The 26,469-nt window shown below is 37.7% G+C and overlaps 1 protein-coding gene and 1 long non-coding RNA gene across 4 annotated transcripts in view; one reads left to right on the forward strand and one right to left on the reverse strand.

Moving 5' to 3' along the window:
• Nucleotides 1-26,469, forward strand: part of CSMD3 (CUB and Sushi multiple domains 3) — a 725,150-nt gene that overhangs the window by 173,537 nt on the left and 525,144 nt on the right. The gene's annotated exons all lie outside the window — the stretch shown is intronic.
• LOC130146846 (uncharacterized) lies at nucleotides 17,679-19,728 on the reverse strand. Its single transcript, XR_008821033.1, has 3 exons — nucleotides 19,550-19,728; nucleotides 18,807-18,890; nucleotides 17,679-18,185 (listed from the first exon to the last, which is right to left on the reverse strand). It is a non-coding gene; the product is annotated as an uncharacterized LOC130146846 (long non-coding RNA).

A 26,469-nucleotide genomic window follows, 5' to 3' on the forward strand; every position in this document is an offset into this window, starting at 1 on the left:
AGCCTGTAGGACCCAGCACTCAACCGTGTTGAACCTCACACAATTGGCCTCAGCCATTGATCCAGCCTGTCCAGATCCCTCTGCAAAGCCTTCCTACCCTCAAGCAGATAAATACTCCCCACAACTTGGTGCCATCTGCAAAAATACTGAAGGTGCACTTGGTCCCTTCATCCAGATCATTGATAGAGATACGAAACAGAACTGGCCCCAGTACTGGGCCCTGAGGAACACCACTTGTGACTGGCTGCCAGCTGGATGCAACTCCATTCACCACAACCCTTTGGACTCATACAGCCAGCCATTTTTTTTAACTAGCAAAGAGTATATGTGTCCAAGCGATTAACAGCCATTTTCTCCAGGAGAATTCCGTGGGAAATGGCGTCAAAGGCTTTAGTAAAGTCTAGGCAGACAACATCTATAGCCTTTCTAAGATGAAGTCCACAGAAATCCAAGGTAGAAGTCCTGCTATCCCCCCTCCTTTACTTCTCTGAGAATCAAAACCTCTATCATTTCATGATTGCTGAGCCCAAGACAGCCTCCAACTGTCATGTCACCTACAAACAAATGGGCCAGTGGGGCATCTTCTCTCATTGCCTCACTGACCAGCTGTGTCAGGCAGCTATCTTCCACAGACTCTAGGAACCTCCTAGACTGTTTCCTCTCTGCTGTGTTGTATTTCCAGCAGACATCAGGTAAGTTAAGGTCCTCCACAAGAACAAGGGCTAGCAACTGCGAGACTTCTCCCAGCTGCTTGTATGTAGAGGAATGAAGCTGTGTTAATGAGCATTGATAGTATACAACTGTGGGTTGGCTTCAGGGGTGTTGGGTTGGCTGATGTAGATAAGGTGCAGGTGTGGCTGGTTTTGTTAAGTTGTTGAGAGCCAATGAAGAGAGAGCAGTCGAGGAAGAAGCAGAGAGAAGAGAGAACAAGTGCCTGGGGTGAGGAGAGACCAGGAAAAGACAGCAGAGGGACTAGCATGAAGAGTATGCTGGTATAAGATGGTAAAAGACCTTGTTGCAGCTTGATAGTTTGGAGAGTGTTGTGACACTTGTAGAATATTTTGGCTGCCTCTTCATCCTTGTTGGGTGGTCTAGAACAGACTCCCACCATGATATCTGCCTTGTTGGCCTTCTTTCTCATTCTCAGCCATAAACACTTGAGTCTGTGGTCTTGTCTTAATGACAAGAGCTGTAATTAAGCTCTAGACAGTCAAAACACTCCCTAACATACAGGGCTATCCCACTACCTCTCCTTTCTTGCCTATCTCTTCTGAGGAGGTTGTAGCCACCCATTGCAGTACTCCAGTTGTGTGAGTCATACCACCACGTTTCCATGATGGCAACTATGATCTAATTTTCCTGCTGCACAATAGTTTCCAGCTCCTCCTGTTTGTCACCTGTGTTGTGTGCATTTTTGTAGATGCACTTCGGTTGGTCTATTGATCCCACCACCTTTCTGGGGTAGAATCCCTAATTCCTACATAGGCATTCTCAGGCTTTTCCATGGTTTCTATTACATCGATAACACTTGCATCTGCCACTTGCCTAATGCATTGCTAAATAAGAATTCTTCCAATGAACTTAATGGTGATGGTATGACCTGGTTTTGGCTGGGATAGAGTTAGTTTTCAGTAGCTGGTACAATGCTGTGTTTTGGATTTAGTATGAAAATAATGTTGATAACACGCTGATGTTGTAGTGGTTATTAGATAATCCTTACTCTAAATAAAGGACTTTTCAAGTTTCCCATGCTCTGCCAGTGAGCAGGTGCACAAGCCAGGAGGAAGCATAGCCAGGACAGCTGATGCAAAGTCGCCGAAGAGATTCCATAGCATAGAATGTCATGCCAGGGTACATACATGCATATAAGAGCAAGAATATAAAATATAAAAAAAACCATCCTGATTTCAAGTATCTTTGGATTAAATTTGTTTGTGGCACATCTATCATGCTACCTGCAAGACTACCTGCTATTTTGATCAAGGATGCTAAATGACCTTGCTCTTAACCAAATAATATTCTCTCGGACATAAATTCCAACACTGCATATTATCTGCTCTGTGCCAGCGCTATGGAGATGGTTTACAGACATTAGTGATTCTGTAGCCCTCTAGTCTCAGAATAAATTAATGCATAATCTGTACATTGTCAGCTCAGGAGTTGGCAGGCTTGGTAGACTCTGCTGCACTTCAGTCATCTCCTGGCTAGGCTAGCACACAGAAAGTCCAATTGAGAGATTTTCTAAACGTGCACGAATAATTACACTAAAAGTGCCCTTGTATTCCATCCCCAGAATTTCACTCTTCCAATCTTTCTAAAGATCAGTCTTCCTTCTTAATTGTTGTACCATCATTTGCATAACAGTCTGAAAGATCTATGGTCCACATCAAGAAGTTGCTAGCAAAAAGCTTTGTCATCAATATTTAGATGCATTATGAACAACAGCATGAAACTTATCAGCAAGTCCTGGAATGTTAAGAAAACAAGATTATATCTGGACAGTGTTCAAATGTTACCTACCCTCTGTTAAATAAAAACTTTCAGTTAGTGAACCAGTATTTTTTATAGAAAAATATGTCAAAAGTGAAGGTATAAATATAAACACTAAAAATAAACTTCCTTAAGTTAACGATGCCTGTCATATAACTTGTAAACTGAGGAAAGAAAATGGGATTTTGGAACAAAAATATTTTTTTCTTCTGAGTTGCATTCCCTCCGCCCCTCCCTGCCATCTATTTTTTTAGGGAGTTCTGGAGACAAACTGTTCATGTCTAAGTATAACATTTGTCATAGCTACCTCCAAAGATTTCATGTTGTTCAAACCAGCATTTCAGATTCATATGAAAATCTGAAGCAAACCAAAATAGCAGATGAAGATAAATGAACTGATTAAGTCACAGACACTTCTAGCAGCTAGGTAAACAGTCAACACATAATTTTCAAGGTCTTCTAACAGCTCCCCCCCTCCCAACACCCCCTCCTCCCCACCCGGAGGCTGCAAATCTTGGTGAAATTTATTTTGTAACACTATAAATTAAAAACCCAGAAAACAATCAACTGTATTTAATGTGAACAAATATTTGACAAGCAAAGTAACGCTGTGCAAACGAAAGCCTTTTGTAGAATTTGGAAATGAGGAATGCATAAAGACTGTTTTGCAGAGCTGGCTAATGAGGATGAGTATGAAAGTCCATCGAAGAATAAGACTGAAGTATGCTGTCACAAATAAAAAAAGGAATTCAGAACAGTCTGTCTTAAGGCATAGGCCTCAGGCAACTATTTGCAAGTGCCTGAAGAGCTATTTCAGGACTCAACTCCATTGACAGTAATTCTAGGTTCACCATGTATGGTGGGGTGTTTTTCATATATGAAGCAAGTCTAACATTTTGTACACACATATGTGTATACGCTGATTATTTCTTCTATTAAATATGCAGATAAATGCATAAAAATGAGAGTATTCTCACTGAGCTTCTATAATGCTGCATTGCTTGCTAGATTATCTTGACACCAAATGTGTTAGATGGTTGGGTTCAATTCAGCTTGAGCAGATCTAGGAGTTTTTTTACAGGGTCATTTTGAATATTGTGTACTATATTGCTTCTTTAAATTTTGATTGCTTTCTAGCTATATTATTTATTTTTTATTTATATATATGTATATTTTTATATTTGAACTTTGTGCAACTGTAAAATTGGTGTAAGTCAGCCTAAAACATTTCTTTGTCCTTCTGTGTAGGGTAGTTGCATATTATAATGTTTTCCTTTATGAAATGTATCCTGTGGACTTCTTCAGCAATGTAAGTGTGGTGTTAAGTGAAGAGGTGCACTTAAAAACATAAAACAAACTGTTGCTAGACAATTAGGAAGTGTTGCACTATTTGATCACCAGTCCCCTAGAGGATTCTATCCAGCACACTGGCAGGGTTTCCATGGAAACAACCACCCTATTAAAGCCTCCAAGAAGTCCTACCTTTCTCCAGATTCTCCCCTTGCTCCTCTTTTTTAACTAGTTTGTATTGTGCATAAGAGTTTAATTTCAAATGGTGCAATAGATGGAAGAATTTAATCTCCTCATTAAATGGAATATATCACTTTTCATAATAAGCTTTGAAATTCTGTGGACCAAATGCTCTGTCTTTGTGCTGCTGTTCTAATTTTAGGCAGTTTTACATTAGAAGGAATATGGCTGTTCATTTACTGAGGGTGAAGGAGGAAAAGTGACCAAGATGCTACATTTCTGTAATACTTTTTCTAGTGGCTTTAAAAAAAAAGTAGTACAACTTCACTTCCATAGCATGTGACTTACTAACTTGTTTACTCCATCTCTGATTTTACGTAGTTCTTAAAAAGTGCTAACACTCAGAGTGTGGTGTTTTTTCTTGGGCTAAAATGTTTGCATTTAAACATTTTTGCTGGGCTCTGAACTACGTGTAGGCAATCAAGACGTTTGCTGACAATTGCAGAGAAATCATACTTGCAAAAGAATATTGTTTAGCTGAGAAAGCATTTTAACAAAAGATTCATTCAACAGGATAGCAGTAAATACATTGTTAAATCTATCTTTGTAATGGAAATGAAATGGTATTAGCAATAGAAGCATCATACTCTTTTACAGGATTTATGAAAAATAAGAGTTTAAGGAAGTCTGGGGTTTTTGCATGGTTTTTTGCATTTCTCAAATGTGTCTTTCTTCTCATGAGAATTCATTTTCATATTATGTGACTCATTCACATCACCACCACTTAATATTTTAAATTCATTTCATATTAGCTCTCAAAATGTTTAGAAGTTAGAAAAGCTGTTTAATGAACAAAGAGTTAAAAAGCTCCCTGTAAGATCAACTTAAGTGAAGCTACAATTTGGAGTGGTGATTAGCTGGATTTGGAACAGGCAGGATGTGAGGGATTCCTTCAGCCATCTTCAGTATAGAAGTCTACGTGTTCATTGATTGTTCGGACTACATTTAAGGCCACAAAGGATAATATAGCACCTATGGTCCGTCTAATGTTCACTGATATAATAAATCATAGAATCATTACATCACATAGTTTGGAAGGGGCCTCTGGAGGCCTCTAGTCCAACCTTCTGCTCAAAGCAAGGTCAACTACAGGAAGTTGCTCAGTGCCATGTCTAGTTGAGTTTTGAGTATCTCCAAGAATGGAGACTCCAGGCCATCTCTGGCCTTTGTTCTACTGTCTGACCTCACCATGGAAAATTTCTTTTTCCTTATATTGAATCAGAATTTCCCACATTCCAACTTGTGTTCATTCTCTCTTGCCCTTTCACTGTGCACATTTTAACAGAAACTGGCTACATTTCCTTTGTACTTTCCCAGCAGGTAGTTGAAGACAACAGCGAAAGCTCCCCCAATTCTCGTCTTCTTCAACCTGAACAGACCTAGTTCTTTCAGCTTCTCATGCCATATGCTCCAGACCCCAAATCACCTTGGCAGCCCTCTACTTGACTCAGTACAGTATGGCCATATCTTTCCCATTGTGGTGGGCTGACCCTGGTTGGACATTGGGTGCTTACCAAAGCTGCTCTATCACTCCTCTCCTCAGCTGGACAGGGGAGATAAAAGACAATGTATACAACATGTATTGAGATAAGGACAGGGAAAGATCGCTCACCAGTTACTGTCACAGGCAAAACAGACTTGACTTGGGGAAATTAGTTTAATTACTTTAATTTCCCAACAACCAAATCAGAGCAGAATCATGTGAATTACACCTAAGTCTTTAAAACACCTTTCTCCCACCCCTCCCTTCTTGGCTCAACTTCACTCCTGATTTTCTCTACCTTCTCCCTCCCGAGTGGTGCAGGGACATGGGAACTAGGGGGTTCAGTCAGTTCTGTTTCTGCTGCTCCTTTCTCCTCACGAGGAGGACTCACACTCTTCCCCTGCTCCAGCATGGGGTCTCTTCCATGGGAGACAGTCTTCCATGAACTTCTCCAACATGAGTCCTTCCCGTGTGCTACAGTTCTTCATAAACTTCTCCAGCATGGGTTCCTTCTATAGGAGACAGTGCTTCAGGAACAGACAGCTCCAGTGTGGGATCCCCCATAGTGTCAGCAAACATGCTGCAGCCTGGGCTCCTCTCTCTTCATGGGTCCACAAGTCCTGCCAGGGGCCTGCTCCAGCACAGACTTCCCACAGGGTCACGGCCTCCTTTGAGCACCCACCTGCTCTGGCGTAGAGTCCTCCACAGGATGTAGGTGGGGATCTGCTCCATTGTTAACCTCCACGGGCTGAGGGGCACAGCCCAACTCACTGTGGGCTTCACCATAGGCTGCAGGGGAATCTCTGCCCCAGTGCCTGGAGCACATCCTCCATCTCCTTCTTCACTGATTTGGGTGTCTGCACAGTTGCTTCTCTTACATATTCTCTCTTCTCTTTTTGGTTGCAACTGCAGTCGCTGTTGTGCAGTTTTTACCCCTTCTTAAATATGCTATCCCAGAGGTGCTACCACCATCGCTGATGGGCTTGGCCTTGGCCAGCAGTGGGTCCATCTTGGTGCCAGCTGGCATTGGTTCTGTCAGACATACATGAAACTTCTAGCAGGTTCTCACAGAAGCCACCCCTGCAGCCCCACCTCTACTAAAACCTTGCCATGCAAACCCAACACATCCACACTGGACTTTTGAATCAGATATGTGCACCTTAAAAGCACCTATTTCTCATAAATTATTATGGAAAGAGCATAAGGTGAATAGCTCAAATATAGAAGTTTACTATGTATGTATATAAAAAGTTAGGTGAAATGACCAGTTCCATATGTTAAGTGGATTATGCAAATGCAAAGAGAAAGAAACTGCTGGAAATATCTATCTCAAAGTACCAGACTATGAATAAGAAGTATCATGAGAGAAGACAAGAGGTAGCAGGCAAGAAGATTCTGAGACATGAACAGAGAGTTTTGACACTGTTAATGGAAAAAACCCTCACAAGTCAAAAATGGGACAGAGATAAAATAATTTGTAAAAAATTACAGTGATTATAGGGTATTGATAAAAGAACCAAAAGAGATTGTCAAAGCTGAGGCACTGATGAGGGGATGCAGAAGGCATACAGTTGGGAAGAGTCTTCAACTTTTCCAGAGAAACAGCTGCTTGTATGTTCTGTTGCATGCATATGAATCTGATTTGAAAAAAAAGCAGAAACTTTTGAGTATGAACTGTATAAAGCCACATTTTCTTTTAGCTTTTTTCCTTGTCAAACAACATATGATAATATTGAGTGGCTGCTACTTTTCAAGTGCTATAACCATTGTGGTGTGTTCTGCCAAAACCCGGTACATTCTTTTTGCTGAATTCAGTTAAAGATTTTCAGTGTGGCAAGAATTAAAGCATGGAAATTCTCTTGTCCACAAACTTAACAGACTGAATGGCAAGAAATCTAACTGCAACTCTTGTAAAAATTTGTTGATTAGAGCATCTTATGTTCATAAAAAGAAAGCAAAAATAATCTAGCAAGATAAACATCATAAATCTGCTGAGTTTTTAATAAACAAATAGTATATATTTGCTAGAGAAGTCTAACAATAATGTCATATATTTTTCATGTGTCCTTCAAATGATATTCATAAAGATAAAATTACTAAATATATTATTTATGTGTAGTATTATATAAATGCAGACAATACTTTTTATAAGATACATATATATATTTATACAAAAACTAGAATGGAATGCCTTTCTGTATGTATCCGTGATCCTGTTATATTATTTCTGAGGTAATTTAGTTCACTTCATATGTTTGAAGTGGTATGCCACAGACTGAGAAGTGTATTTTTTATTTTTCAGAAGTTCTAATATTTTAAAAGCATAACCTTTCACTATTGTTTTTTAATCATTTCTGCAGAGGTATATGAAATTCCTGAATCAGACAATGGGGAAGGAAATATGTGGAACATGGTTCCAAAATAGTAGTCATCTTCATTTAGTTGACTTTATTGTAGACTGAGAGAACTATAAGCTTTTATAGAAAATACTTAGGTTTCAAATATGAGAAGAAAATAATTAATAGAGTTGTAAATATAAATCGTTTTTCAACGTACAAAAAATAAAGTAAGAAAATTAATTACTTCTATTCAGTCACAGCCCTAGTCCTTCAAAACCAAGCAAATAAAAACCCAAGGCAAAAATCTCCATTTTCTCTGGTGGTGGTTGGCTGTAGCACAAAGAAGTTATAAAAAAATTGAGTGGTAGACCTTACAAATCATGGTTCTCTGGTGCTTCCCCTTCTGTGGATTTTCAGTGCCTAAAGTGAGATTGTATTCACACTCCATTTTCTGTAATGGGAGAAGTAACCTCTCTATCCAGCTGCATATTTTCATTAAAATCTTAGCAATGTTTTTCAAAATGTGTTTTTACTGCAAAATTTGATTCAAGTTAGGCTATAGATTCAAAAGCTGCTGGAGTGGGAAGAGGTCAAGCTGAAATTCTTAGTGTTTGTATAATCAATTCAGCATTGAATTTCAACAATGTAGTCCTGAGCTTCTCTTGCATTTTATTATGCAAGTAATCATATGCACTGTTTTCCTAAGTGTAATGTTTAATTTATATGACAATAATTTATGCTCTTTTTGAATTATGTAACTTTCAGGTAGGGTGTGTTGTTACATAAGGAATGTGTTTTTCTTTGATTCTGTTACACTGACAATATGTTGAAAATAGCATGTTATGCATTTTATTACTGTATTATTACACTTACCTTTTAAAATTCTTTTGATATGAAAATTAACGTGCTGACCTAGGGTTATTTTCCTGAGGTACCTCTAAATACCTTTACTGAGTAAAAATCTTGCTTTAGTAAATCTGAAATGCCATTGGTCCAGATAGAACTGCAAAATCTATCCATCAGTACACATGCCATTCCATCATCTTCATAAGCAATATGATATAGCAAGTCATGGATGAGAAGTGCTGCAACTGAATATGTATCTAGCAGGGAGGTAGAGTCTGTTGTCATGGGTATTTAGAAAACTGACAAATCAAACCAGTTTTAAACTTCAAAACTGAATTTTACTATATCCACATATTAACAGCATACTTTGTGGAAACAGTTCTTATGTATTATTAATTAACATCATTACTCAAGCTGTTGTCTTAAAAACTGTTAAGTCTGGAAAACAAAACCTTGCCAGTCATTTTCACGTAATGGTCAGGACATTACTTGTGCTTATCTTGTAACTTTTTTACTCCTATGTGCAGCTACAAACATCTTTGTTGCTTTAGTGATCACAGTGCTCACTCACACTGTTACCAAAATCTCGGAATGAAGAACTTATCAACACCAATGTGATGTAGATAAGCAGACACTTCTTTATTAATGGCTGGGTGCGTGAGTGAGTCCTCTCACGATCAATGCACACCAAGTTTCAAAATCATACACCATATATATAACTTATTAATGCATATTCATTAAGTATTCATGCATAATCATAATATTTCCCGAAAATCATTAACATACTCTCCTCCCATATTCGATTCTGCGCAGTAAAGGTTAGAAAGGTCCAGAAATGGCCCTGGGGTATGATTTGGGTAGGTGATATATGAGTCGTGGTCGCGATCTCCCCCTGCCGGAATTACCTTTTAGTAAAGTTCACGGTTTCTTGGCAGGTAACTACAAGTTGTTCCAGTCTACTCTCCCCAGTTCCCATTAATTCTATATTCTGACATTTCAATACACTTTCTACATACAGAAGACTAGTCAAATACAAAGAAATCCTCTCCCCAGTTCCCATTAATTCTACATTCTGACATTTCAATGCATTCTCCTAGTCTACCCGTAAATACTGTATCCAATCATCTTGAATCTTAAGTCTGTTATCTAAGTTCTAATCATTCCTGCTAGGTGATTCTGACCTATTCTTTTGGCCTTGCTACAGGGCTGTACAGAGGATTTCATAGCAGTTTTGCTGTGCAACTACAAGTTTCATTAAAATATATTTCTTATTCCAAATGATTTTATAAAAATCAAATACAGTCAATTAATTCTAACTTATTAGCAGATCTGTAACAATATGTTTCTCAAAAATGCTTGTATATTTTGTCTCTATGGCATCACAACATCACAAAAATGCTTATGTACTACTGGTTATGCTGTTACATTGATTATACTGTTTCAGTGCACTTATACTGAGGTTCAAGGTCAGCAAATATTATATATATTCTGATTAATGCACTTTATAGCTATCGTAGATCTCTGCTCTAGCTACAGGTATCAGAAGGAAAAAAAAATGAAAAAAAAGGAATTCTAGCTCTCTGACTTCTCATCTGTTGAGAAGCTGGTGATACTGAGTTAAGATGTCTGTATTCATGCCCTTTCAATATTTATTTCACCCAGACACTTCAATAGCATGATTCCATTGTATTCAGATGTTCCATTTTCAACATGCTGCAAATAAACAGTGATGGATTATCACATATGATAGTAGGATACTGTAAATCCTGATTTTAATTACCTTGATCAGGAAAGCACTTTGACAGTAACAACAGGTATTCAGCTTTTTGAATACCTTGAAAAGATTTAAAACGTAGTATGAAGATACTTCACAAAGATTTATGACACTGAACAGTTTAGCGTCTTGTATTTTAAAACATTGTATCCTTTCAATACTTTGTGTCTGCAATTCAAACTAAAATCACTGTGAGCTGGAGGTATGAAACTTCTTACCTGGTGTAATCTGCTCAGCTGGCATGGAGTTAATTTTCCTCATAGCAGCCCCTACATCATCAGTTTTAGATGGGTTACCAAAATCAGTGTGGAAAACATACCAATGTTGCAGCTATTGCTGAACAGTGTCTACACAGCATCAAGGCCTTTTTCTCTGTCTCTCACTGCCCCTATCTTTCCCAGCAATTAGGCTTCGGATGGACAGGAGGCTGGGAGAAGACACAGCTGGGACAGCTGACCCCAGCTGACCAATGAGCTATTCCATCCCTGCCATATAATGTCATGCTGATCAATAAAACTGGGGAGAGGTCAGTGTTTTTTTCAAAGTAGCCATTGTTCAAGGACTGACTTGGCACTGGATGGTGAGTGACATCTCTTGGTTTTTGTTTGTTTGATGGGTTTTTTTCCTTCTCTTTCCTCCTGCCACCTTCACTCATTAAACTGTCTTTTGACCCATAAGCTTTCTCACTTCTGCCTTTCTGATCCTTTTCCCTACCCTGCTGGGGACGAATAAGTGAGCAACTAGGTAGGGGCTGACCTGCCAGCTGGGTTCAACTCACCACACCTTGTCAGGTTATCGAAAGTTTGAAATCTGATGTTTTTATTGAAGCAATCTGTAAAGCTAATTTTTACTTAATAGGTGCAAAATAAGCCTGAGATGTGTATGGCCATCAGTGCCAGAAGGATCAGCAGCATGTGTAGCACATATCCTGTTCTAGGATGGATATGGGAATGAAGGATGAGAGTTGTGTGACCCTTAATATTAATAAAAATGTTGTAATACTTTATCTGAATAAAGCATTGGAAAGATGTATGTTATTTTTTATTTATTATTATCTCAGTTTTGTTATCATTGCTTTTTACAAAAGATCATTATTCCATGTTTTGGCATGTATTTAAGTCCTGGTAATTGAAATTTTGTAGTTCTTAGTAGCTGATAACAAGCTACTGAAAATAAAAAGAAACGCTTGGACCATGATCCAATCACTTTCTAAGTTTGAAGTAGTACAATGGACACCAAGCCAGGATTTTAGGTTGCTTGTTATGCATGCACTGCAATTTTCCTGGAAAAAAAATCTATAATGATTTTGAGCACATATCTTTAATGCACTGGGTTCTTATCATAAATCAGAATGGCTCTGAAGATGCCATTATGACCTGTTGAGTAAATGATGTGTGAAATAAGAAGGATGTATATGTTTCAAAATGGCTTACAGAAGGGTTGGTTCTGTTAACTTCCCAGTGAACAAGATGAGGCTGAACAGCCTGTAGGTCCCTGAAATGCCCCTCTTGGCCTTCTTGAAGGTAGGAGTGACTTATACTTTCTTCCAGTCTTCAGGAACCCCATACAGTCACCACAGCCTTTCAGTGATCATCAACAGTGGTGTTGCAGTGACATTGGCCAGCTCGTGGATGCATCCCACCAGATCCTGTAGACTTATGTATGTCCAGTTTGTCTAAATGTTCCCTAGATTGATCCTCTACCACTGAGGTTAATTCTTGCTTGCTCCAGACTTTCCCACTGGTCTGGAATTCCTGAAGGCAATTTTTACTGAGGCAAAAAAAGGCATTGAGTACTTTGGCCTCTTCCATGCCCTTTGTCACAAAGACCCCTGCCCCATTAGCAGAAGCCTCATATTTTCCCTAATCCTCCTTTTGCTGCTGATAGACCTGTAGAAGGTATAACACACTTGTGTTTGGAATTTTTGATAAGTGCACTCTATCAAACTTGTGGATTGTTTTTGATCTCTGTGTGATCTCAGGGTAGTGCAAGTCCCTAAGTGGACCAGGGCCTGCAAATGCAAGGCTTCTTTCAGTTGTTTGAAGAAGGCCTCATCTAGTTCTTCCCCCATCATCTCCTCTCCATGATTCCTACTTCAAAGCTGTTCTCACCAGGTTGGCCAGCCTGTTGGCAAAGATACTTTTGCCTCAGCTCTTGGATCCTATCTCTTCCAAGCACTTCTTAATCCTCAGAGATGGTCTTATTGCAATAAAAGCTGATTGTCCACATCTGCTCTGTAACCACATGTTGACCAACAGGATATATTCACTCCCCTTCATGCACTTTCCCCTTACTGGCAGCACTGAGAAAAAAAAAAACAAACCACCTGAGCCCCCACTCAGCCCTTGACTCTCACCCAAGGGTTGTGTAGCCATGCTTGGTATTTTCCAGGTAGTGCCCACAGGAAAGAGCAGCAGGAGTCCTCAGGCCAGAGAAACCTCAGCAGCACCTGGGGTCTGAGCCCCTGGAAAACATCAACCCTCCCTAGATGACAGGTCAGAAGGTGGAGGCCTGCATCTCCTGCAACAGGGATTCTTCCCAATACTGTCATTTCCCACTTCCTCCTGGTTCTGCTGCAGAGCTCAGGCTCAGCTGGCTCGAGTGCTTTGTTGACACAGGTCTCAGCCCCTCATCTGCTACCAGGGCACTGATCTACTCTGATGCTGCAGTGCTGCAGGAGGAGCAGGAGTTGTCCTCTTGGTGTCAGAAGTCCCAAGCCTCCAGCCTCTATCATCATGGCGTCTCCATCTCCTGCAGTACTGAAAAGGTAGTGGTAGCAGCAAAGTTAGTGAGGTTTCTCTGCATTCATTAGGTAATTTGGACTATTATCTACCATTAAATCACTAATCAGGTGAAAAATAATTTGTTGTCTGCATATACATTGTGTGTTCCTTTTCATCCAAAAGAAGATTTTGAGTGTAACAATAAATTCGTCTGGTAGTAGGATGAGGTATGAGTGGCAGAGGCATTTGGGTACAGGAAGGAGATATATTCGATTTCTACTTGAAAAACTTTGTACATCCCTCAAGCAGAACACTGAAACTCTTATTTCTAAATGATTCTGTGGTGTAAAAATCTTTTCCTTCAAATTCTCATTTTAGTTTTCCAAATTTGAACATGTCTGTGAACTTTTCAAATGCAAGCAGACTTAATGTAAGTTTGATAAATTTTGGCAAACAAGGTAACAGAGCTGCCAAAGCAGTCGTCATAAATTGGCTGAGAAAATGTCTTCAGAAGAGGTTAAGTCCTGTTTTTCTCTTCTGGCAAAGCAGTAGTCACAGATCACATTCAGAAGTGCTGAATTTTAAGGTCTCTGCATAATTAAGCAACTACAAAAATCTTGACTCTGAAATCTTGAAAACATTTTGTCATCCTTAGGCATTTTGTGCTAGGATAAAAGGCAGATTCTTTTAGATATGTAATGTTACAGGAGTAAAGAGATCACAAATGTGCCACACAAATTGTGTTTCCTGTTTGCACAGTGCTTGGTAAGAGTACACTTTGTTGTTTAGCTGTTTTATAAACCTGAGCATATGGAATTGTAAATTTTAGAAATATATTTTGATGAACATTTGCATTTTTTCTTCAGTTATAAAAGCAAATTATTTTAAGCTTCATGCTCCTTGTAATCCAGTTGCCATGAGGTCAGAAGGTTCAAAGGACTAGACAATGGAAATTATGACAGACTTTTATCCCACTAAGGTCCTATACCGAATGTAATGTAGAAAATTAGTAATAGTTGTTTGCATGGTGGTTTAAGTAAAAAAGATTCAAGTGGTCTCATTCCACAGTTCTTATAGCAAAGATAAAAATGATTGAAGATGTATGCACTGCAATCCTTTCTGCATTAGATGGTATGAAACTTCAAGTCACTTGCTCTGAGGAAAAAAATACAGTTTTAAATATGAGGCCAAGACAGCTGGAAATAAAACAAATGGAAGTATTGGGTTTTTTTCTCTATCTTGTTCTAGATATTCTACTAGAATATGTGCAGGCAAGTTTAAAAAATAGTATATCACTTCAGAGAATACAAGCTCCTCTTTTTGTTTTTTTTTCAATCTGTTTGGTCACTGTTGTTCTTTCCTATCTCTAAGCTACCATAGAAATAAGAGAACTTATTTTAGGACACAAAGAGGTTATCAAATCCAACACACCTTTCAAATCTGACTTTAAAAGCAGATATATTTGCTTAGGGTCTTGTTCATCACTTTTGAAAATCTCCAGGAATGGAAATTCCACAACCTCTCCAGGTAAATTGGTATCACAATCATCCTCTCAAATAGCATTTTTTTTTAAATTATTCTTGATGTCTAAATAGAATAGCCTAATTTACAATTTGTGACCATTGCCTCTTGCCTTTTTGCTGTGCGCCCTAGAACAATGTTTGACTCCTAGATTTTCCATAGCCTCCTTTTAGGTAGTCAAAGATTGGATGTTCTACCCAAACATGTAAAAATTATTGAAATCTTTTAAACCATATTTTCTTTACTGTACATTTAAGCATATTTTTCTTTCTGAATCTGCTTCCCAAATACTGTAACTCTTACGAATGAGATTTAAAATAAAGAAGTTTTTGGTGCAAGTATAAGAAACATCCTTTATAGCAGTATCTCATTAACACTTCTTTGAAGACACATTTTTACACTTGGGATTATGAAGAGGAAGCATACCTTGCATATAACTTATACCACAAATTTATTGCTAGTATAATGTAAATGTTAGAGTTTAATCATGATTAGTCTGATCTATGTGTTTCAGAAAAGAGAAGAATAATAATGAACATAGAATTGTTGTACAATGGCCTGAATATGTCAGTGCCCACAATGAAATAACCCTGCAAACAAACCTTACAACTCAGAAATTTCAGTGTCACTGAGTCAGCTAAGGATTTGGTCCCACCTTATAGCTTTAGTTGCAGATTAGATAAAGAAATCATACAGTACCTATTGTTCAGGTCTTGACACATCCAATTTTGTCCCATAACAGTGTTGAAACAGACACATTTTATTGTCCATTCAGAGTTTTAGACTCTTCACCAAGATGTACATAGATATGAATGGGGCTGACTAAGGTAGGAGTACAGCTGTCGTAGGTTTCCTTTACAGGTCACTACAGAAAAGAAGATACTTCCAGTGGATAACCCTCATATAGTATGTAGTGAGACATTTCAGATTTTGTTCTTATCTCTAAATCCAAAGGAAGTATGAAGTGATTGTTCATAGCTTAAGTGTCTGTGTTAGGTAGAGGCATGATTTGGACCTAAGATAGTAAGGTTTTATGAAGACATGTACCTTTCTGTGGCTAAAGCTGGTTTGTTTGTTGGAGGTTTAGTGGGGTTTTTTGTTTGTTTGTTTGTTTTTTGCTTTTGCATATCTCGGTGGTGTAAGCGGTTCATGCTTTAAGATGTTTTAATGCTTTTTTTTTTGAGGTAAGTCACATAAAAACAACTCATAAGATTTAAGAGCTGTCAGGCAACAACTCTTAAGATTAAAATGTATCCATCACACAGTGTTGTCATATATTTCTGTCTATTATATATTCAGGGATTTTTGAGAAATGATAAATTTTCTAACAGGAACATCTCAACTGAACTGTAATTGATTTTTCCAACCAAACTATAAATTCTGCAAAATTCTATTCAGGTATTATTAATAAATGAATTTTAAACTGGAAAATTAGTAACATGATGTACCTGATAATGAAATAGACATTAGTAATTTTTATGATACAAATCAAGAGACATTTAAAAGTCCATTGTTTTATTGAAATTTCAATTTTGAGTTCATGTTACTATTTTATTAAAACACTAACAAAAATACCTATGCTTTGTTGGGTCTGATCAAAAAAGTCTGATTTTCCCCCCTAATCTAGCTAAATTGGTAATATTTGTCAAAATGGAATTCCGAAATTGAAATATTTAAATATTTATTTAAATATATGGGTTTTTTTCAGAAGCATAGCTTTTGAGGTGGCAAGGAGGAACTTCAACTGGGGATGAAGCACTAACAGATTTTGAAGCAGTCTTTAAAAGCAGAAGTGATCTGTACTAAAGAAGTTCAAGGAGGGAGTTTGAGCCGCATTCAAATCTCTGAAATTGTGTTTAAAGACCTCTCTGGGCCATCTGTTCCACTTCTTGACACTCTTTATCGTGAAAAGGTTTCTCCTTATATGCACTGTGAGCATCCCGTCAGATCCATTGCCTCTTGTTCTCCATGCACCACAGCAAATAACTTGCCTCTGTCATCTCAATAGGCTCTCCATAGGCACTGTGGGTACTGTTAGGTTAGGCCTCCGTAAGCTGCCTCATCTCTGGGTTGAGCTAGCCCTGTTCCTTCAGTCTCCCCAGTACTCCAGTCCCAACAATCCTGGTGAACCTTTGTTGAATTCACTGCAGCATATCCATGTCTTGTTTGACTTTTTTTTTTACTTTTTTTTTTTTTTGGGGGGGGGGGGCGGGGGGGAGCAGTGGGGCAGGGCAGGGAGGTGGTTGCACAAAATTGTATGCTGTATTCTAGAAGCTATCAAAACCAAACTTGTAACAGAATTTAAGAAAGCATTTGAAAACAGATCTCCCCCCATGACTCTGAAGCCCACATACTTCTCATCAGCCTGCTCCCACTTCAGAAAATGTTAGCAGTTTCTTGGACTGAAACTCTTCAGAACCCAGACAAGTTTTTATATTCCACCCTCTGCTATGTCTGTACGCTGTACATCCCTATATTATCTTCACCTGTGTGGTGGGTTGACCTTGGCTGGCTGCCAGCTGCCCACCAAGCTGCTCTCTCAGTCCCTCTCCTCAACAGGGCCACAAGAGACTACAGATGGAAAAGCTTATGGGTCGAGATACAGGCAAGAAGATCAATTACCAATTACCATCACAGACAGATTGGACTTGGGGAAGTTTAATTTAATTTATTGCCAATTAAAAATAGGGTATGATAGTGAGAAACAAAGACAAAATTACAACACCTTTCCCAGTAATTGAGTGTGGCTCAATTACAGGTGTTTGAATAGTTTCTTTGTGGTTCAGAGGCAAAACTGCAAAACCAGGTGTAAAAATCAGCCATTGCTAAACGCATACTTTAGCATAGTTTCTTTAGTGAGAAATGGAAAGAAAAAAAAAAAAAAAAAAAGAAGAGGTATTACATGCTGGTCTAAGACTGGAGTGAGGTTCTGCTTATATTCTTGGGAACAGAACTAAAACTCAAAAAGGAGCCAAGAGCCAAGGAACTTTATTTGCCCAACAACAGGTTTGCAAATGCAAAGGAGAGAGCGAGAGATAAAGAGAGAAAGGAAGGAAAGAATGAAAGACTTCACAGCAATAGCTACCACCCCAGAGCTGCAGCGTCCCAGTCAGTCTGATCCATTTCCAAGTGTGGTGGGGGAACATTCCATCCGATGTTGGTTGGTTCCATTGTTTTATACGATTGTCACAAGCTGTTCTGCTTAACCACACCTTCCACCCGGCAGTGGTGTGTGTGTCCAATACCGTCAGGTGGTCTTCAGAGGTCTCCAGACCCCTTGATCCTCGATTGGGTCTGGGTGCATGCGCAGGGGTTTGATGAAGTTTCTCAGGATTAGCTCCCTCTGTTGCTCCATGGTGTCAGTTGGTGGGTTTGCTGCCTTAACAGTGTTGAGATAAACCTCTGCTGTGGTAGTGGTGTTGGCTTCCTGCCCTGACAATGTTGATATAAACATTTGCTGTGGTGATGGTGCTGGCTTCCTGCCATAGATAAACATTTGCTGTGGTGATGGTGTTTGGTGTAAGTTTCCTGCCATAGCAATGTTAAAAAAAACATCTGCTGTGGTGATGGTGGTTCTCACCGACTCAAGTCTCTTACAGGAGGAGATCCCTAACAATTTCTAAAATCTCATATGATATGTTGTTGATCATCTCTCATGTTTGGCGTGTTTGGTTTAAAACCAATACAGATTTTAATGACAAAATTACATTTCAAAACCATAGTAAAAAAACCTTTGCAGTTATTTAAAATAATTAGAAAGAAAAATAATTTAATTTCAAATTGGTTAATTTAAATATTCACTTTTAGATCTTATTTTTCTTTTCTTTGCCTAAACAACTAAAGTAATTTCTGCTTTCCTCTGTATTCTATTTCTAATGAATTTACTCTTAAGCCCTCTGCCCCTCAGCAACTCACACAGTAAACATCAGACTTGAGAACTATAAAATCCGGATTAATGTCTTAATTCAACACTGCAGAACTGCTAATCTTTATTGTTTCACAAAGCAATTGGAAATAGTTTGATCAGCAAGAAAACTTTTTAATTTCTTCCCTTGTGCTCACACAAGGAAGGCTTGTCCAAATATATTCATTTAAATTACCTTGCATTGTTTGTAAGCAATCAAAGCACCAATGCCTCCCCAAGGTTCATTTTCATGTGAGAAAAGGTGTATTTCATTCTCTTGCTGGAAAACAGCAGTAAAGGAAAAGTTGGCTGATGTACGGACTGGCAGGTTATCTTACTTTGTTAAACACGTTTGTGAGTTACTCCATCAAATTTCAAGTCCTACTCCAGAATTTTTTTAAAAATGAACCAGCTATATACATTTTTAACTAAACAACTTCTGATGTTTTCCAAATACATAGGCAAGAATTCAGCAGACCACACACTTTTCACGTTTTGTTGTAAAACCTGCACAAACTATTGGCTTTATGTGCCAAGATTTTTCCAATGTTAAAATTCTTCCTTCTTTACAGATAAAATAATAAATGAGTTTACTGTGTGGTGTTTACTACAAAGGTACTTTTCCTATCGGCAACACTTCAGAAGAGCCCAACTCCTCCAACCACACCCACATCGCTTCCCTGAGGGAAAACAGCCAGCCCCGAGGATCTCGCTGGACTATGTCGCCAATTAACAGAAACATTGAGTTACCGGTTCAGGATTTGCGAAACAAAAGAAGACCAAAAAAAAAAAAAAAAAAAAAAAAAAAAAAAAAAAAAAAAATTAAACACTTTGAGAAAAAAACCTTCCACCCCTTTTACCCGCCTCAACTTCGCCCCAGATCCCGCCTCCCCCCCACCCCGGTCCCCCAGCGCCCTGCCCCCTCCTGCCGCACCTCACCTCACTCGCCCCGCCAGCGACCTGCCGCGCGCAGGGGCGCGTGAGGTGGCGGCGGCAAACGGCCTCTTTCGCCCTCCTTCTAGCCCCGCTCCTGTCCTTTGTCCAGGCATGGGTTCCTCCAGGGGCCCCTCTCTCTTTACGACCTCTCTTCTATACGGCCTCCAGCGCATCCGCACGTGCACCTATAGGTTTCCTGCTGTGCTCCCCCACGTGCCTCCCGCCCCGCCGGCGGCTTCTCGGTGGCGGCTCCTCGGTGGCGGCCGCGCGGCCCGGCGGTGGCCATGTCCCTGGCTGCCGAGCTGAGTGCGCCCGGCACTGGGCGCTTCGCGGCGTCCCCTCACACGGGTCACCCCTGCGGCTCCCCTGCCGGTTTTGCCCCAGTACGGGGACTCCAGCTAGGCACAAGTTCCGTGGGTCTTGGTAGTAATTTCCTTATGGCATAGCTCGTTTTTGTGGATTTATCTCAAAAAAGGCAGGCTCGGAGACAATTTATTCCTTGTAACTTCTGCTAGAGCACCATTTTAAGCTCCCAAGCTTCCTCACGTTTTTAGCCACAGATGCTATAATGTGATTTTTTTTTTTTGCTGGCTGTCAAATCTGTATAAATTTTACAGCTAAACTGAGCATACAAATGAAGTATTTGAGGATGTGAATAATGTAGATTTATAATCATCCTTGGGTTTATTTGGAATTTTAAATCTGTGAGTTTTACGAATTGCAACACAAAGCCATAGAAAATAAGACTTCCATATGTCCTCTAGAAATGTTTTATGGCCCTCTCCTCAAAAGCTGGGTGAAATTTACATGTCCTTAATGTCAAATCTGTGAAGCTATCCTTAAAGATTTTCACTTTGATGGATGCTTTGCAACCATTTAATTTACATTTCTGAAAGCTGCAAGGTTAGTTTGTGCATAAATTACGAGGAAAAGCTAACATTTATTATTTCAGGTTTATAGAAAAAGCCAACATATAAATGTTTCTCAGAAATTACATATATCTTTTGTTATATTTGGACTTTTTAGAATGTCTCAATATTACATGAAAATTAATATGCATTATACTACATACGCTGTTCTCTATACTTTAAAGACCCATTCATTTATTCTCTGAGCATTAGATTATTGAGACTCAGTTTAAACTAGTTGGGTAACTAATTTTTATTTAGTGGGGCAAGAGCACCATTGCCAAGAAGCTTGCTAACTTAGCGAGGAGGTCTTTAACCTGGGTTTATTGGGGCTGGTGACAAAAGCTTGCAGGTTTTTGGGGAGCAGGGGACGGGGGAAGCATGCACCAGGCAGGGCAATGAGGGATTGCACTCTTTTTTTGAGGAAGTGGGATGACCAGAGACCCATCTCAAGTGCCTGTACACAAACACATGTAGCATGGGGAACAGGAACTGTAAATTCATATGTAATTGCAAGATCAGTAACATTGTCAAAATCACAGAGTCAGAACAGCTGGCGCTGCTGGAGTCCTACAACAGACACACAGATCCTCAAAGAAAGGTGGGTTGGAAACAGGGGAGTGTGGTTTGTGCAAAGGAGGGAGCAGGGGGAACTCTGCTAGAAAATGGCATTGCCTATGAGCTTCTTAAAGATATTTTTGTATGTAACCTATTATTGTGTTCATTTGCAAATTTCATAATCAGATTATTACACTACAGACTTTAAAACTGAGCTTAATTTTCTAAGGGGCTTTCCACTTCAGCTTATATAGTTTCCTTTCTGCTGCTCACCTGTAGCACAGTCAATGAAGAAACTTAATAAGAAACACATTCTAAGCTGGTTTTTGTGAAAGCAGTATAGGATGTGCAGAAAAGTGCAAATCTGTAGTGTATATAAGAGCATTGGATTAAGCACTGGTCAAGTGTGACATTGGAAATTTGTGGAAGTTGCTGAAGGATGAACCAGCAAATTCAGACTTGTGGAAAATTAAGTTCAAAACGTGTTATGAAGCTGCTTCTCAGTGCTGTGTTCTGTAAAAACAGTCTGAGTGTATAAACATACAGACCTATAAAGGGGAAAACACTAAGCATAAAATGCTAGTAGCAATGATACTCAAGCCAAGATAATTCTGAGCTTCATAAAAAAATAATCAGAAAATAATTCCACATAATTGTTATAGACATATGTTAAAACATTCATAATGCATGCCTATTGAAAACTTAAAAGTACCTCCCTAAGCAGTGATCGGTGGGGCTGCTATCTAGGTGAGATTATTTTTCATTTACTTATTTATTTTATTTTATTTTATTTAGCGCTAACCTCTGACAAACTTTCAGAAGTAACAAAAAGAGACAAGGTTCTGGGGAAGGAAAGTACGTTCTGGTTCAGAAATGTTTGTGTAACTCAAGTTATAGTTAAGATAGTGTGTTGCCTCTTTTAATTGACAATATTTTGCTTTCTTATGCCAAGTTACTGCCTGGAGATAATCTCATATTCTTTACCCTTTACTTTGAATATGAAGTTAATTGATTAAAATTCTTATTTAGAAAACACTGGAATTTTATAAAAACTTTTTTTTTTTTCCTGTCAGAATTGAGATTACAACTAAAGTGTTGTGGTTTTGTAAAAATATCAGAAAGTATTAGCTGTGTAATTAATTTCCATTTCCATTCTACTTTATTGCATCAAATAATCATGAGCTGTTTTGGAAGGATATAAACCAAAATACCTTTCATTGAGAAACATCTGAAGATACTTAGAGTTATGCTTCACATTCCACATAATTATTTTATGCATGTAAGTGGTCTATTTTTAATGTAAGTTAAATATGGGGTGATAGAATACAGAATGACATTTTTCAGGATCCCTGTTTTCTTCAGTTTTCGTCTAACTCTTAGCAGTTAGATACCATTATTTAAGGCAGCAGTTGACTCAAATAAAATTCTGTAGATGGTTAAAATTTGTGTAGACATATACCTATACCTCTGTGCATGCATTTGCTATGCAGAAACAGGTAAAGTAGTTTTTCACATCACTAGTGGAATCAGTAGTTAGTATTATGTGTTTACCTATGTTGAATACTTTTGAAGAGCACTGGAGTTTCTCAAAGAATTGATAGCTTTCTAATGTAAAAATCTTTCCTGATATTCAGCTGAAATGTAGTTATTAATATGTATATTTAAGAGCAATAATTAATATGACTGTAAAATGCTTTAAAGGGGCTGATAGAATGCGGATTCCTTTAGATTGCTCAGATAATTTGTGTGAAATAAGACTGCCTAAAATTTGAAAGAGCAGACAACCGTATGTCTGGGGTTGTACCTGAACTACACTGTGTAACTAATGATCAAGATATAGAGGAATTACTGCAGATCCTCTTAGCTTTTCTTTAAAATTAGTTCAGCTTGCTCAGAACCTTTATTGGCTATTGTAATGATCATTGTCTAAACTTCGAAAGTTGGTATGCTTTTTTTCCTCATGTTGTTTTCAAGAACAGATAATGGATGTCTATTACTCTGTGATGAATTAAGCACTTAAGTTTAACTGTTTGTTACACTGTAAATATCTAGATAGATAAAATTACGCAATACATTGTGTGCCAGATTAAAGCTTGATCAATCATGCATTCTTATTGAATTCTCATTGCAAACCATGAATTTGAAGGCCTATAAATCACTAATAATATTGCCTGTCTTTGATCATCTATCTTATTGAAAAGTACAGTTCAATATTTATGTTACTTTATTGCAAATATCATTGAAACCTACAAGAATAAGCAGAAAATCAAATTTAAATAAGCCAACTTAGAGAAACGTATTTTTAAAATTTATTATGAAAAGGGAACAGTGAACAGTAAACCAGGAAGATGGTTAGAAAATAAAATACAAAATTTAATTAAATTAATTTTCACCAGAAATCATTTAAATGCATACTCATTTCACATTATTTTTTGCAAGTATTTAGCCATATTTTTTTAAAAAAAGCTGCACGTACCTATGTATATAAATAAAAACTAGTCTATGCCCACAAAAAGCAAAAAAAAACCCAAACCCTCAAAAGCTTTGTACTGCCATAATTATCACTTACATCATAATATCAGTGATACTCCCTCTGCACAAAAACCCTTATGCATATTCAGATATAGATCTTAATTTGTATTCATAATACTTTGAAAAGCTTTTCTAAGCCAAGTCCCCACCTTGCATATTTCTTTGAAAAATCTTCCCCTTTCAGCATTAGGTTAAGATCAGAAAAGTATGTTTGGAAAAACGACATCATGGCAGTATGCATATATTTTGCATTTATGCCTTTGTATCATATTTGCAAGTTTGTGGATTAGGTAAATTTTCCCAGTACATGACAGAATAAATTAAATTTGAAAATATGGGGTAGGAATTTTAAAAGTAGATTTTTTTTTTTTTTTAGGTGTCATCAATGGTACCTATGTATGTGTAATTGCGTATTTATTATCAGATTCTATCAAGTCTTAACCAAAGTATTGTCTTCTTACCATTCCTGTTAATGTTTTCCTCCATATTTGGTAACTGGAAATTAAAAGAACAGGGACAGATACACAACTCTTTCAAGCATTTAGGTGCTTAACTGCTGTTTAGGTATTACATTTTGATTGCAGGGATTGGAGTGTGAGACACGTAAGTATCTTCGAGGACTCCTCCTTCAGTGGTTTGACAGAGGCAATTCAGAAAGTTGTGGAAAGGCAGTGAGAGGGGTTCTCAGGGCTCTATATAGAAATCACTGCAAGGAGTATCTTTCCTCTCTTTCTTCCTTGTTCACCTATCATTATTGGACTTGTTGCAGACTGATGAAGATGGGCTACTGTTAGTCTTCATAAATTTCTCTTACAAATAAGTTATTCTTTTGTTTGTAATGTTTCATAACTGACACCTAAACAATTATGCTGCAATATGAGGGAAACACAGGTGCCAAAAGCAGATTGCACAGAAACAATTATTACATTTTCTTTTATTTGTCAGGGTTTTATGCACTATAAAGTCAGTGGTAGAACTGCGGTCAACTTCAGTGTTTGTCAATTTACTTGAAGACCGATTCTTTTTTCCAGTGGTTTCACAACTTAAGGCACCAAACATTTTCATGGGGGTTAATGTTTGGTAGCTTTCTCCTGGATGTGAGCTTTTACCTGTGAGGATCTGACTGCAAGACTGAAATAAAATAAATCACAAGCAAATGATAATGTATGCGGGGGAATATAGAAACACAGTACATTAATTCTGTTATTTATTGGGCTAATGCTTGCATTACAGAGGCTACAATGATATCTGGTGTGCTTTTGGTTATATTTACAGCACTTAAATGTAGTTAGTATTAAATTTATTTGTAGCAAATTTGCTACATTAATCAGAACAAAATAACTGATGATTTCTGTGAGCCATTTTGCTGATGGTAGCAAAACTACATTTTGGCAAAAATCTCTAAACAGATGTGGTTCAGAATAGCAGACATGCTCGTTGACACAGCTTGTGTTTTAAAACACGGTCAGTCTATTCTTTTAAGCATTGGTAGACTTTAGCAACATTTTTAGTGAACTTTTTTTTATATTGCTAGGAATTAGGATACCTTTCTCTGTAATTCCTTGGTGAAAAGGAAAAAAGTTCTGTATTTTCCAAAAGCATTTCTATTTTGGGTCTGAAAAAACTAATCCAAAGTCTTCAGTCTTGCACAATACACCTAGTTTTCTGCTTTTAATTTGTTACATGAGCAGAAAAACTATGTCACATGCCACTCTGTCTTTCCAGTTTGCATAAGCTTCAGTAATTTAGCTATGGAAATTTACCTATAAGAACTTTTTTCAGATCAGTACTTGATAAAACCTATTTCAACCAATATTTAAAAATCAATATACAGATCTTTCAAAATCCTTGAACCAGTGTGTTACACATTGTTTTAATGGACATTTTACTTCTGTGAACTTACATATAAAAATTATTCTCCTGTTTGTCCTCAGTGCATGAAAACAAAACTGTATTATTGCCTTTTAGAATATTTTTTTATTCCTTTCACTGTAAAGGACCTGAACCTGTGATGCGATGAGGTTCCTAAGTTTCATTGTATTTATTGGATGCTAAGTACACTGGCTAATTAGTAAGATTAAATCCGAGATGTGTTTTTACTATAATTTTTCAATGTGGTCATACAATAATTTAGCAGAAATTTTAAGAGAGAAAACCTGATATTTTAAACTCCTAAACTACTGTAATTAATTTAAAAGTGAAATGTGTGCCAGAATTCTTTAAAGCTTTTGTTCTATCGTGTTATACTCCTTAATTTATTACTATTATATTTTTTCTCCTTGTTAATTTTTCAGCAATATTTACTGGGGTTTCAGTCTTTCAAAACTTTCTAGGGCAAGTTTTATTCATATAAGCACTCTAATTAAGCAGAACTAAGAATTGCTTTTCAGGGACCCTTCAGACATTTGGGAAATAAAGTGTATAAGTGATGCGATATGGTATTTCTGTCTACTAACATGGTATTTTTGTGTAAGTATTTGAAAGGTATTTCCATTTCTGAAAGTAACAGCACTACATTCAAAATCAATTTTATTAGCTCACAGAAAAATTTTTGACATATCCTCAAAACAATTTTTATTAGATATATGTATTGTTAGGATAGAAGATATACAACATCAGTCACTAGAGATTTTTTTAATCTTAGAATTAGTTCTGTTGGTGTTAGAACTGATGTGGTAAATATGCAATATTTATCTAGTTTATTCGGGATCAGATTTATGTTAGAAAATAAAGCATTATTGTGTCAGATCCAAATACTGTGTGACCAGGTTACTTTAGATATGACACATGCAGAGAATGTAATGTTTGGTATCAAATGTACTTATTTCAAGATGGTTGATGTTGCACAGGATTTTTAATTTAGCATAGTGATAGAAAATATATTGCATAACATCACAAATACAGGTTACACCTAGCAAAATATAT

The sequence above is a fragment of the Falco biarmicus genome, chromosome 3 (genome assembly GCF_023638135.1).
Source record: "Falco biarmicus isolate bFalBia1 chromosome 3, bFalBia1.pri, whole genome shotgun sequence".
NCBI classification, from domain to species: Eukaryota; Metazoa; Chordata; class Aves; order Falconiformes; family Falconidae; genus Falco; species Falco biarmicus.